Genomic DNA, 15,048 nt, shown 5'->3' on the forward strand with positions numbered 1-15,048 from the left:
AGCACTTTACCTCAAGATTATTACCTAGTTATATACATACTTGTTGGATAATTCATTCTTTATCCACTGATTTAGAATGAATTATCATCTACTACATTCTTTTTTTTTTAATGTTTATTTTAGTTTTGAGAGCGATAGAGTGTGAGCGGCAGTGGGACAGAGAGAGGGAGACACAGACTCTGAAGCAGGCTCCAGGCTCTGAGCTGTCAGCACAGAGCCCGACACAGGGCTTGAACTCACAAACCATAAGACCATGACCTGAGCTGAAGTCTGATGGTTAACCCACTGAGCCACCCAGGTGCCCCTCATCTACTAAACTCTTATAGTTATTTTGATCTATTTCTCAACTTTCTACTCTGGTTCCATTTATGTAATATTTTATTATTGTTATACAAGTTTGTTTAAACTTTTTGATCTTGATAATGCATTTTAATTTCAAGGCGTATCTCTTTGCTTAATTCATAATAATAACAATAATAATCCACTACATTAATAGTAAAGGAATATTATATAACTATGCATCCATTTATTCCCTCCAAGACTTTGGCTTTTGTTATCATGCATTTTACTTCTACATATGTTATAAAAAAAAACCTTGCAGTATATTATTATTTTTTCTCTAAGCAAGTACCTCTACAGACATATTTACACACACATTTACCATTTCTGCAACTCTTCATCCCTTTGTGTAAATCTAATTCCATCTGGTGTTGTTTTCGTTCTGCCTGAAGGACTTCCTAAATACATCTCAAAAGTCCGCCAGTTAAAATTTGTTGAGCTTTTTTTAATATACTAAAAGTCTTTATTTCACCTTCAATAATTAGAAGGATTTTTTTTTCTGTGCATAGAATTCTAAACTGACAATTATTTTCTTCATCAGCTTTCAGTACTTTAAATGCCGCTCCATTATTTTCCAATTGCATTGCTTTCAACACAAAATGTTCTGTCATTCTTTATTTTTCTGTACTTCTTTTTTTTAAGTTTATTTATTTATTCGAGAGAGAGAGAGAGTGTGTGTGTGTGCATATGAGAGCCGGGGAGGGGCAGAGAGAGCGGGAGAGAGAATCCCAAGCAGGCTCTACACTGTCAGCATGGAACCCAATGCATGGCTCCCATTCACAAACCATAACATCATGACCTGAGCTGAAATCAAGAGTCAGGCGTTTGAGCCACCTAAGCACCCCACGTTTTTCCGTACTTCTACGTCTTTCTTTCTATGACTTCTCTCAAGGATTTTCTCTTCATCTCTGTTTTCATCATTTTGATTATGATCCTTGCTTTATTTTTCTTATTTTATTAGATCAACTGGAATTTCCATATCAAAATTAATGCATAGTTTTAGTAGAAGGCATTATCACTTTCTTGAGTTTAGTGAGTATGCCAATGATAATGGCAAGGATTATAATAGTTATCATTATAGTGAAGGCAATGTTACCTTACAACATTGCACTAATCAAACTAAACATAGTATAGCATAGTAAAAAGAACAGGGTTTCAAAGTGAGAATAACATAAGCCTTTATCCTAGTTTTGCTAATATTTTGGAGAGTAAATGAGATGTAATTCTTCACTCCTTTAACCCCGGCAGTGTTGTGTGACTTATTTCTATGACCTGATATAATCATCACCTTGCAAAGTGCCTTTGTAATGGGCTTAATGTCATGGGCCTCTGTCACTATCATAGAACATATCTCAGTAGCCCCTTCTTTTAAGGAGGCTGAGAGATATATGGAACAGATCTGGACCCACAGACCTTTGGTGTGAGTAGAGCTGCCCCAGCCACTGGATTCTGAAACAAAGCTGCACCAGCCAACTTAGATTTGTGAGAACAGACGCTTGCTGTTTTCTACCACTGAGTTTTGGGATCATTTGTTATATAGCGTGATAGTAGAAATAGCTAGTGAATACAAGTCACTCCTTCTAATACGTTGTCACTCAGTGTTCCATTTATTCATTAAAAAAAATTTACTAAGCACCTATTCTATGCTGAAATGATGATAGGTACTAAAGCTGTAATAGCAAACAAGATAGAAACAATACTACTCCCATGATACTTATATTATCTGAGGATGCCAAGAGAAACAAAATCAAATGGAACAAAATAATTTCAAATGATAAGTTTCAACAAGAAAACAAACAACAAGCTATAATGAGTCACAACATGCAGTTGTTTACTTTCAGTAGGGTAGGAAGGAAAGTATTCTGTGAGCCGTAAAAGATGACAAGGAGTTTGCTATATGCTATCATATACTAATTTAGAATTTATTCTGAGTGTAATGAAGAATCATGGAAAGATTTTAACCAGGGAAGTGAAATGATATACCTTTCATTTGGAGAAACTTAATTTCTCTCGAAAGAATAGATTAAAAAAGGCAAGAGAGATCAAACAGGACTCTGGACTCGAGGAAAATTGCAGGAACCCTACCTTAGAATTTTCTTTATCTCATCTCTTTGGGAAAAGTGAATCCCTATAGAGCTTCTTGGGTTTGTGTCACAAAGTAGCAAGAGAGATGTCAAGAAGAGAAATGTGGCCCAACATACATTAGCCACCCTGTCCAGGGATCAGTAGTCAGTCCATGGAGGGTACCCCAGGTAGATGACAAGAGGCCTAGCCAAACAACTTCTATAGAAGTTAGAAGGTGCAGGGAGATGCCAAGTAGATAACTCAGGGGAGAAGTTATGACGCTTTTCTTTCCCCACCCACCCCCAAAATTATTTCACCACCATATATGAGATAGGAAAAATTGGCCTTGAATGGGAAGTGTTTTCCTTTACGGTTGAATTACATTTTTAGGGGTGCCTGGCTGGCTTAGTCAGAAGAGCACATGACTTCATCTCGGGGTCATGAGTTTGAGTCCCATGTTGGGTGTAGAGTCAACTTAAATAAAAGAGATAAATAAACTTTAGAAATAAATAAATCCCATTAAAAAAAATCTTGGATCCTATTTGCATCCCACCCACTCCTCAGGACAATCTTAGGTCTTGCACAAGTAGTTCTACAGTACATCAACGTAATTGTCAAATGTAATCAACATTTTTATTTATGAAACTCCTGCTGTTATAAATTAATAGTAAAAATGGCCACAATTCTTCATTCCTCCCTATACCCATACCCTTTGCTATGTGGCTTTGCTACTCTTCCTTTGGGAAGTGAGGTCTATTTTCCTTCTCCATGAATCAGGACTTTGAAAAGATTTTTGGCCAATAGAATATGGCAGAATGGCCATTGTGGCAATTCAGGGCCTCGAGCTCAGAAGGCTTTCCTGCATACTTCTGCTCAGTCTCTCGGAAGACTACTGCTACCTTTCGAGCATGCCCAACCCATCCTGCTCGTAGAGGAGAGCCTAAAGGAATAGCGATGAGTCATTCCAGCTCAAAATGAAAATACTTGGAGAGAGGAAATGGTTGAAAAGAATTAGAAATAAATTCCCCAAGAAAATTTGAATATTTTTTTGACTTAAGTAGCATTAATTTTAATTAGAGAAAGAGAGATACAAACAGATAATATTTATAGGTGGCAGTTCCTACAGGGGCCTTGTGTAGATATCTACAAATGTATATAAATATATATAACATATAAAACACATGTACATGCAGAAATGTATATCCTGCATCATTTTACAAATATAATAGAAAAATAATACATATTTAAGGAAAACATATAGAGAAAATGGGCTCAATGAAAATGTGTTGCTTTCCACAGAATGTCTATTCCCTTGTAATTTCTTACAAAATCTTTTGCACTGTCCTGCAATGTTCTATTTATTTATAATTGTCTTCAGAACAATAGAAGTTTGCCAAACTAAGAACTAGGTATAATTAAAGAGAGATATTTCTCTCCTGTGATGTGAATCTCCCGTAGAACCCTACTGATTGTTGCATAATAATTGTTAACATTCTTAATTCCATGAAGAGTATCAAACCATGAGAAACCTCTAGATATGTAGGACAAACTGGCCTTGCCATTCGCCTTGCTGGAATACCAGACAACAATTTTGATGGCTTATGTTCATGCTCCATCAAAACCATTCGCCTTGCTGGAATACCAGACAACAATTTTGATGGCTTATGTTCATGCTCCATTAAAATGACACTTCCTGCAAGTGATCTTTTCCTGTGGCTTGAAACCATGTTCCAGCTGCCCAGAACCATCAGTGCAAAGTGCAGATGTTGGGCCCCTTGTTCAAGCAGGAATAAAGCTTTTGTCTTATTCTGTGGTCCATAGGTCCCTCTCCACCTGCTTTGGTATTTTTGATTTGCTATATGATGTCAAGCTCCCCTGAGCACAGGGATACTCACATGGTAAGTGCAGGCTATTACAGATTCCTGGGGTCCTTGCACACCTGACCTTTGCTGTGTTCAGACTCAGTCCCCTGCTGGGATAGAAAGCAATAGCAGTTACTGGGGAGTAGGTAGCCAAACACCCTCCCAAGGTGGCAGGAATGCAGCAAGGGGCTAGGGGTGATGGTGGCAGTAGGGGCTGGAACCATGAGTACACTGAGGTTTTATGTCTCTGGTAAATGATTCACTCCCATCAGCTGTCATGTAGAAACACAAATTCAAAGAAAATTGTTAAGAATTTCAAGAACATGATAGTAGGGCATTAAACTAAGAGAAACCCTACTTCTGAGTGTGGGGCCTTGCAGTAGAGCTCCTATCACAAGCTCTGTGAAGCTGGCCCTGTTGCTGCAATTGTCCCACTGTAAAGACAAACCTGGACCTTCTGTCTCTGTCCAAGCCCCAGACATTGGTGTCCCGGCCCTGCAGTTTGACAATGCACTCTGACTAACCTTTGATTCTTGGCTACCGCTGCTAGGAATGAGGATGCTCCAGTCCTCCTCCCAACCTCCCCAGGCTGGTATTCTCTAACATTGGGTTCCTGAGCCCCATCTGTCTGCTGATGGAGGAGACTGTATCTCTGTGTCCTGAATTTCCAGGCATCCTGACCTTGTTCTCAGCTGCTCCTCCATCACTGAACAAAATAAAATTCAGAGACCAGCTGGCTCAGATGTCATGCTTTCTCCTTCAGAGTAACTATACCTAAAATTTCCATGCTCAATGGGACACATCTCCTCTCTGCAGCTGCATTGAGTGAATTACATGGAACAAATAATATGTACTTCTCAAGCAAGCTGATTCCAGCAGAGATCAACTTCCCCATTTTTCATTGAAAGCTTCCCATCATTAAGGCCACCTATGTAGCTTATTCCGTCTCTCTAGGGAAGAAAAACATGGTTCTCCAAAACAGTCACATTCTGGAACAGCTGAGACAGTCCTGGAAACTTAGTTCAGCCTGGGCTGGGTGGGCTGCTTTATCTGAGTGGATCTATTCTGCCATTTCCCACGAGATCAGCCATAGTGCTGGGTCCACTCATAATAGCAGAGTTCCAGGGGACAGAACATTGTCATGAACACTGAGTGTTCATGAACACCGAGACCATCCAGCTCTGGAGAGGCCAACTGTAGGGAACTGTGGGCAGATGCCGGGGCTGAGATTCACCCAAAGTCACATAGTCCTAGAGACACGGATTACAGAAGAAGTCCTGTCTGCAGCAAGAGATTAGTAGAAATTTATCTCTGTTGCAGGGTCTTTCAACTTCAAGGGATTTTGACATGTCCAACCATCCATCATAGCCAGTCACTCTTCCCCTTTAAAACATTGAATCACCTCATGGAGATTTTTGATAATGGCATTCCAAGTTTTATGCCTTGGTTTTGAAGTATAGCACCATTTTTTAATCTCAGAATACAAATAGAAAGAGCTGAATAACGTAAGGGATTGCCACAATTTTTCTTCAGGAAACCATGTCTTTGATTTACTTTTCCACATAGTAAGAACATTATTTTATTATTCATGACACTCACATAAAGGCTACATTTTATTCACTACATAGCATTGTCCCTAATTCTTATCAACAATACACACTCTTTATCAACAAAATGTTTGTCTTTCATAGATTATCAAACTACCTCATAGCAAAATGCAATCCAACATTTTCACCCCGGGCTTTTCTAGAGCTTTCGGTTTCATGTCTATCACCCACTTTCCAAAGACCAAAGGCCCCTGGTTCAAAGATACAAGTTTGTGATGAATTCTAACTCCTTTCTAGACATAAAATCTTACATGACCTTGACTGGGGCCATATTATTATTTGAGGTTCCTCAAGGTGACAAAATTGATGCACTTCAGGTGAACATTTTTTATGCAAAATTCTATTTCCCATAATTTCCTAGGGGTTCCACATGCCTTTTGTTTCCAAGTAACACTGCTTGCTTAGTGTTTGGGAAGATGCACAAGCTCCAGTCTTCCAGCAGAATACTGCTCTGTCCCTTTAGGGATCACTGGAGACACTCCTAGCAATGAGAGAGGAAGTAATGATTTTTTTTTTAATTAATTTGCTCAGGAGAGCAATTATTAGTGTGGGTGAAACCCAATTACAAGTTCATTTTTTTTTTGGAGATATAAACAGATATGTTTCTGTCATAAGTATAGACACACTAATATAAAAAAGATAAGAAACCCGAAGATCTGAAGGTAGAGAGTGTAGGCATGATAGTCTTGAATGTCACTCATTTGTTCTGAAGATCTATATACTTTTTACCTTTCAGGAAAGTTTGGAACCATCTCTAACAGACCTTTCTTGAGAAAAGCGATCATAATTACATCAGTGTGTAGGGCTGCTGTAACAGAGTACCACAAACTCAGTTCCTTAAACAGAAGAGATGTATTGTCTCATAGTTCTGGACAGTTGGTCCTTCCAAGGGCTGTGAAGGAGAATCTGTTATTTGCCTCTCTCTTGTTTCTGGTGGTTTGTTGGCAATCTGACTTTTCTTTGCTTCTGCTGCATCATCTTGATTTCTGCTTTCATCTTTCATGATGTTCTCTCTATGTGCATGTCTGTGTTCCAATTTTCACCTTTTATAAGGACTGCATTCATATTGGATTGGGGCCCACCCTACTTTGTATAACCTCATCTAGACTAATACATCTGCAACAACTCTGTTTCTAAATAAGAGCATGTTCCTAGGTACTGGACACTAAGTTTTCAACATATGACTTTGTGAGGGATACAATTCAATCCAAACAATAACCTGTTTGACTCATCTGCACCCAGGAGAAGATGAATCATTAAAACAGCGGTGTCAGTGGTTTCAGATACCATTTAGTGGATTTTCCCAGGTTTGCTTATGAATCTACTTTAAATATTTCTCAAGGGACATTAAAACCTTTTGTTCTGTAAACCCAGGAAACCACAAAGTGCTCCATCCACAGGGTCATAGTGGTCTCCAGCAAGAGTTGGTGGTTGCACTTTTGGGACCAACCCAAGGGGCACTGTTCCCCAAAACAATCTTTGTTTCTATCTTTTTTGTAATATTGTAAACTTCTTAACCTAAGCACCCAGGGAAATTCAATGTTTTAAATTTACAAGTTTTATATCTTAAGCCTTGCGAATAGAACTGTTCAATTAGAATTTTGTGTGTGCAAACTCTATACCCAATGTGGGACTTGAACTCATGATCCCAAGATCAAGAGTCGTATGCTCCACCAACTGAGCCAGGTGACTCTTCATCTCAACATTGTAAGTTTGAGCTTCACATTGGGTACAGAGATTACTTTAAAGAATTAAAAATCTTTAAAAAAAAGAACTATTCAACTATTATAAGTGGAATACATGGTGTTCCCCTATTTGTTCTAACAAGATTTCATTTACATAAAATGATAAAAAAATTTCTATGCACAATACTGTTCTATTATACCGTGTAAATGAAATATTTCCCCAATATGTATTCTTTTATAATCTGAAAATCAAATTGAAAATGGACCTTGCAGGGCTTTGGAACAAAATAAATCATTTGGCAAAATGAAATGGAGAAAGTTTACTTTTAAAGTTAAATATACTCTTTAAAAAAGGATATAAAGAACAAAATACTTTAATCACAGACATTACAACAGCAAAAAAAAAAAGGCGTAAAGCACAGAAGTAAAGAATATCTTGCAATTTTTAAATGTTGCACATTAGGAGAAATGTATTTCATGAGTAAGAATGTCATTGAGTATCACATGCCAATCAATTTCTGTTCACCTTGCTCCTGAAATGACTGTCGACTAGACTTATTTAGTTCCACACTCACTTCTGAAAAGCAAGGTTGATGGGTCAGTTACTGAAATATGTGAGAAGTGGAGCTGGAAGAAGCAAAAGATTGATAAACTGTCAGAATTTTGGCAGTTGTATAGCAAGAATGACAAGTCAGGACAGTTGTGAGGCAATGACTGGAAAATGCCCAAAGAAGTAGGTATAGACCTCACCTAAGGAAAGGGTTGTCAGGCTAAATGTCAACTCTGTGTGTAGTAAGGCAAATTCAGATATCCTCTGGAAAGCTGTTAATATTCAACTAATGTTTCTGGGAATTTCAGAACCCATATGTTCTCCCTTTTATGTGAAGACCAGTTTTCCAATAGAGAATATTCTTTGAGAAAATGTAGGGGACATCAAGAGCAGCATCCAGGCCCCTGGGTTTTGGGAAGTGGCAGACATGAGTCAAGGCCTTTGATCCTCCAAATCAAGGGTTAGACAGTCCTGGATTCCCAGATCTCAGTGAAAGGTGAAGTAGAGACTGGAAAGTCTTGGGAATCACTAATAGGAGTCAGAAATGAGAAAATCATCCATCAGTGACTCAGATAGAAGGAGCACTTCAATGTTTTACAATAGCTTCTTGATGGGACCCCATTCAGGATATGTGGAGCCTAAAGTTTATACATTCTGGAGAGGTGATTCTCTTGAAAAAAAAATCATAAATACAAAACCAGGTATGAATGTAAATACTTATTTTAGAATGACCAAGGAAAAGACAACCAAGTTCCGGAGTCTGAGAGATTCATCTTCTTTCTGAAATATTTTAAGCCAATTTACCAAAAAATGTTTTCCTAGTTATGCTCTCTGATTGCAGCCTGGGATTTCCTCCCATCTGGAATATGTTTACACCTCACAGCAACTCCCAGATCTCAAGGGTTCCATACAAGGAGGAGACCTGAAGCTTAATCTTCCTTATCTTCACTAGAAATCCATCTTGTTCTGATTCAACATAATACAGATCTTGAATGGTCAGACTTGTATTTAAAAATGGCAGTCAGTGTAGATCTGAGTCCTATTAACATTGCGGGATTCTAAATCTCAGAAACCAGAAACTTATGGATCATCTGGTCTAAACCGAGTATTTGTCATATAAATGTATTTGTAAACTGAAGCCCAGAGAGTTAGAGAAATACTAAGGATGCCAAGCCAGGCTCCTCGCCGGATGCCCTTTCTATTACAGGCCACTCATTGTCCACTGCTAACCTGCCTTCTTTCATATCAGAACCAGAGTGTTAGCTTGAAGAATATGTGATTTATTCCATTTTTACTAAACAGCATTCGCTGAGGGTTACCTCAACATATATTCACAGCTGAATGAAAAGGTTTTGTACTTCCTTCTTCCTAAGCACAGTAGTTCAGCTGAGCAGGACAATAAGCTGGGATGACAAATGATTCTAGGTCTGTAAGTCTAGCACCCCAAAATGGAATAATATCTGTTAGTCACTCGTAGACCAAATAGTGTTGGATACATTCTTATAAAGTGCTAAAAATGTTGCTTCTATTAATACGAATCCCTACAAATATAAATATATTGGAGTTATTTGCATGCTATTATTGATATAAGTGTCATCTAAAAGATGTGACCACTGTCACCGTTCTGTGTCTCACTAGACAGCCCGAGTCAGCTTTATGCCATTACCGTATTATCTTTCTGTTACGGTTTGATTTTCAACGAGGTTCACACTACTGAGTCCCATCTTCAGGTTTAGTAAACGGGATTTATTTTCGAAGCTCTTCAAGTCAAGTGGTTTCACTTCACGCTTGGTTCTGGAAGACCTGTGCCTCATCACTGTCTTCACATCTGCCTTCTATTGACTGTAACAAAGTTGTTTGCTGAGGTCATTTCTCATTTGGCTCATGAATCCTGACCTCTGAAGCGACTTCCTTATACATATTGTCTCAGAAAGAAAGAATTTGATTCAAGTATCTTAATTTGTGGTACTCTGTGCATTTGGAGTATGACTAAGAAACACTACTGCTTTCTAGGCGGGATCACTGGGTCCATGGTGGGTGTCAGCAGAACTGTCTCCCTTCATTATTATTATTATTTTTTACTTTGCCCTCTCTAGTCCCTATGAATATGAACCTCAAATGGGCACCTTCTGTAGATCTGAGCCTTTATTCCCAAGTCCATTATCCAGGGTTCAGGAATGAGTCTCCACATCCCAGCACTTCTTACCCTGACACAGGGATTGCTAATTCTTGGATCCTACTCTGAACTTCAGTCCCACATTGATGTCATAATCTGCCGACTTACCTGGTTTGCTAGTGCTGATGAATTTCAATAGGGAGTTAGTGGTGGTCTTATTGTGTGTGTATGTGTGTGTGGTTTTGATTTTTTTTTTAATTTTAATTTATTTTTGAGAGAGAGAGAGTGCAAGCAGGGTAGGTGCAGAGAGAGAAGGGGAAAGAGGCTCTGAAGTGGGCTCCAAGGCACTGACAGCAGTGAACCTGATGCAGGACTAGAAATCACCAACCGTGAACCATGAGATCATGACATGAGCTGAAGTTGGATGCTCAACCGACTGAGCCACCCACATGCCTGTCTTTGTGTACTGTTCTATTATATGTCTATTATACATTTTTGTGTGTTCTAGTATATGTCTAAATTATCCACCTATATTCGTTCAACAAATATTAAATACTTATTAAATGTTAGGCACTTACTAAATATTAGGCAGAAATGATGATATACAAAACATACATCGTATATATGAGACTGAAGTCTAGGTTTTCTTCCTATCTGTCAACTATCAGTATGAACTGTGAATTAACAAACACTTGAAGAAGCATGATATGTCTATATTTCCTATTTTCATAGACACTATGTATTTTGATTGTTTTATGTTCTGATTGGTTTAGGGTTGACAGATGACCTCTTTCATTTAGACTTTCATACTCAAATATTTTAGATCTCTGTAAATTAATTTAAAAAATGTACTGTACATCTGCTCTTGTTTCCATGTGAATTAAAGTGGATCATGGTTCCATGATCTGAAGAATGATTACTTTAGGTGATTTCAAAGACAGAACAGAGTTTACGCAAGTGAAACATTTTTCTAGGGGAGTAGTTACAAATCCTTTTACAGTTTTGAGATTGAGTTTGATAATGGCAGTCTAGAGAAAAATTAATACGGGTAGACTAGTTTATAACAGAAATCAGTTTTCTAAAGGGACTAAGTTGAATTTTCTTAAGAAATGTAAAGTAACCTGTGAATCTTTCACTTTTCTAGAAACAAGACTAGGAAAATTCTATACCAGAAGAATCCTAATACTCAAGTATCATGGGAATTTTTTAATCTATTTTAATGGAGAAAATGTTACCTATCAGCTTATCACTGCTAACTAACAAGTAAAATAATGCAAAAAAAAATGAAACAAAACAAAACAAAAACAAAAACAAAAAGTAACAACAACAAAAAAACCAACAACTGTATTCTGCTCACTGATTTATAAATCAGTACATTCTATAATTTTTTCCAGGTATTAGAAAGTGTTGTCAGGGGCGCCTGGGTGGCTCAACTGGTTAAGTGTCTGACTTCGGCTCAGGTTATGATCTCAAGGTTGGTGAGTTTGAGCCCCACATTGGGCTGGCTGCTGTCAGCACAGAAACTGCTTCAGATCCCTCTATCCCCCTCCCCTCCCCCGCATGCTCTCTCTCTCTCAAAAATGAATAAATATTTCAAAAAAAAGAAAAAAGTGTTGTCAGAATTGTGCAGCAATTTTTGAATAAACTCAATGGTATGATTAAAACAATGTGCAGCTTATATTTACAACAGTTTGCAACCAGAAAGGATTATTTTTGTTATATACCTTTGGAGCCCTTTTAAAGTTTGTTTCAGGTGCCTCCTCTGCTCTCAGTTTGCTTCTTCACAGGTCAAGGATAGCACTGGGCCTCAGCTGTCCTTTTAGCCTGTTTGGACAATGTGGATAGTCATCGGTGCCTGAGCTGAGTTATTCAGAATGACTCTCTCAGGAACTGGATTAAGACACAGAGAAGCTTAGCATTAGTCAGTGGTGGTCCTTGGAAATAGGAAAGTCCAGAGACTGGAGAACAGGGGAGGTCACTTGGGGCTGTACTGGTGAAAGAACCCAGAGGGATAGTCTGCAGAGAAATGCATAGTGACAGGGATGAGGGGCAGAAAAAGGATGTGCTTTGGCTCTTAATTAATTATCTGCATACCTTGCCCTTGAGTTCTGGGAGTTTCAGCCAGCCCCATCCCACAACCTATTGACTCTTGATGGTAAGTAAATCCCCCTTTGTATAACAGGAGTGAGTGTGTTTCTGTTTCTTACAAATATGCCTCAGTTAGCTTTTTTGATAAATGATCACATCCTCTTTAGCTCATCAAAGAGCTTAACAAAAAATTCAAAGTTAGGGTGATTGGAATATGAAAATTGCTATTAAATTTTCCTTAGTACCGGCATATTTTGGAGGGATTATTAGAGTACTATTAAATGAATAGGTACTTATGCACATTTTATGATGTATGAGGGTACTTGAAAAAAATCTTCAAAGTTCTCCTGCTGTGTGTGGTGTATGAGAGCATCAGGGGCGATATATGGTTCTTCTTCCTCTCAACTGCCTGTCTCCAGCGCACCCTCATCAATGTCTTTTTCAGAGCAGCTGGACGAGCAACGGGGACACAAGGAGATTAGTGAATATTCGTGCATTTTAGCTGCTGCCAAGGTGAATCTTTCCAAATCCTGATTATGTTTATTCAAGTGAAACATCTGCCAGTAAAAACGAGACATGTTTATGGGTAACGGCAGTCCTATGGCTTCTGTTTTCTGAATAATGATAATACTGACACTGGCTGGACAGCCTCGACCTTGGGGATTTTCTTTTTTTTTTTACCATTATTACTAAGTAATACACTCTTTAGAGTGAACTTCTTGTGCCACTGGGATTGCTAGCAGCTACCGCAATAAAAGAGCTGTTTGTGGCCTTTCCTGTTGAAAAATGGCCGACAGGGGAAGGGAAGCACTCAGGAAGCAACTGAGTTTGTGAACATAAACAAAGGGGGATGTTTCTTTCCAGAGTTTAGACACTAACCAGTGATGAACCAGCTGAGAACTGCGAGAACACAGTACATTCTCACAGATACGAGTGGCCCAAGTGTGAATTGTTCTGGGTTCCCCCCGGCCAGGATTCTGGGAATAGGAATAAATACGAAGTTGTCTACTATCTGGGGATAAAATTACAGAAGATAATGTAGTCTATGTAAATAATAGTAGAAGTAATAATAGAATTACAGAAGATGATAAAGTCTATGTAAATAAATAGACTTAAATTGCATTTCCTGAGTATAAATATTTCCATTATCCTACCCGTGACTTTATTTGAAAACAAAACAAAAAAATGGACTATTAGAAAACCATCAAACGTGAGACCACATTGAACAAATCCTTCAGGGTGAAGTGAAGAATGGTTTCTCTAGGGCTAAGATGGATCAGGCATAGTCCCTGGCCTCATGGATGTTCAGACTAGTAGAAGTGGCAGAAAGGCAGGCATATATGTACTTGCTTGTACCATGTACTGACTGGATGGGAATCATAGGGCTGGCAGTGAGGTTACAATAGCAAATGTAGCAACATATCCCTGCTTTTGTGGACTGCATTCATTTCCTAGGGCTGCCCTAACCAAGTACCACAAATTACATGACATAAAACAACAAATGTTCCTTCTCTCACAGTATGGAGGCTAGGAGCCGGAAGTCGAGGTGTGGGCAAGGTCATGCTGTCTCCAAAGCATCCAGTGGGGAATCCTTGTCTAAGTAGGTTCTGGTGGCCCTCGGGCATTCCTTGACTGTAGCAGTTACAACTCCAATCTCTGTTTCTGTCTTCAATGGCTGTCTTCCCTCTGTGTCTGTCTTCACCTCATCTTTTTGTTGTTGTTTATTTATTTTAAGAGAGAGAGAGAGAGAGAGAGAGAGCACGTGAGCACAGGTGAGGGAGGGGCAGAGAGAGAGGGAGAGAGAAAATTCCAAGCAGATTCTGCAAGATCAGTACAGAGCCTGATGCAGGGCTCAAACTCAGGAACCGTGAGATCATGACCTGAGCTTATCTGACTGAGCCACTCAGGCGCCCCCCCTCTTTATCTCATCCTCTTATAAGGATCCTGTCATGTTGAATGAGGGGCCCACCCTACTCCAATATAACCTCATCTTAACTAATTATATCAGCAATGACCTATTTCCAAATAAGGTTACATTCTGAGATACTAAGGATTAAGTCTTAAATATGTCTTTTTTGGAGACAAGATTTAATCCATAACATGGAGCATCTTAGGGAATCATAAAAGTGAAACAATCACGACTCTAGAAAATCATGAGATATAAAGATAAAGGAAGAATTGATAAAGAATTGCTGACCCATTTGAGCCTGAGACAGACGAAGATGATGAAGAGGTTTATTATCCTAGTTCTCTGGTTCATTACCATCTTCAAACCAACCTTGTTCTAAACTGAGAATACTGCTCTCACTTCCCTCACCAAACACTTCTGCAAACTAAACACTGTAGGTGCAATTTTTCACCTGGAATCTACTGTGACAGGACCTGGATTCCCTGGCACCTACTATCAGACATCCCACATCAGAGAATTCACCTTGACGACCCCCTTGCAAACCTCTGTCACCAGGATTCCCTAGTTGGCTACTTCAATAAGGACAGAACTAAAATCCAAGTCATAACTATGCTCAGACCTCATCTTAAAGTGCTGAAATCACATTACTCCAAAATTCATTTCTTGGTCCTCTGTCCCTATGTGAAAATCTTTCAAAAATCTTCCTATGATGGTGCCCCCATGTTCCTTCTGCAGCCTTTCCCCATATGTGTGGGTCAGCCAATGCTTGGCCTCGCCTTCTACCATTGAGTCCCAATTACGACATATTGATGCATGGAAGAAAACAAG

Source organism: Acinonyx jubatus, chromosome B1 (genome assembly GCF_027475565.1).
Source record: "Acinonyx jubatus isolate Ajub_Pintada_27869175 chromosome B1, VMU_Ajub_asm_v1.0, whole genome shotgun sequence".
Taxonomy (NCBI): domain Eukaryota; kingdom Metazoa; phylum Chordata; class Mammalia; order Carnivora; family Felidae; genus Acinonyx; species Acinonyx jubatus.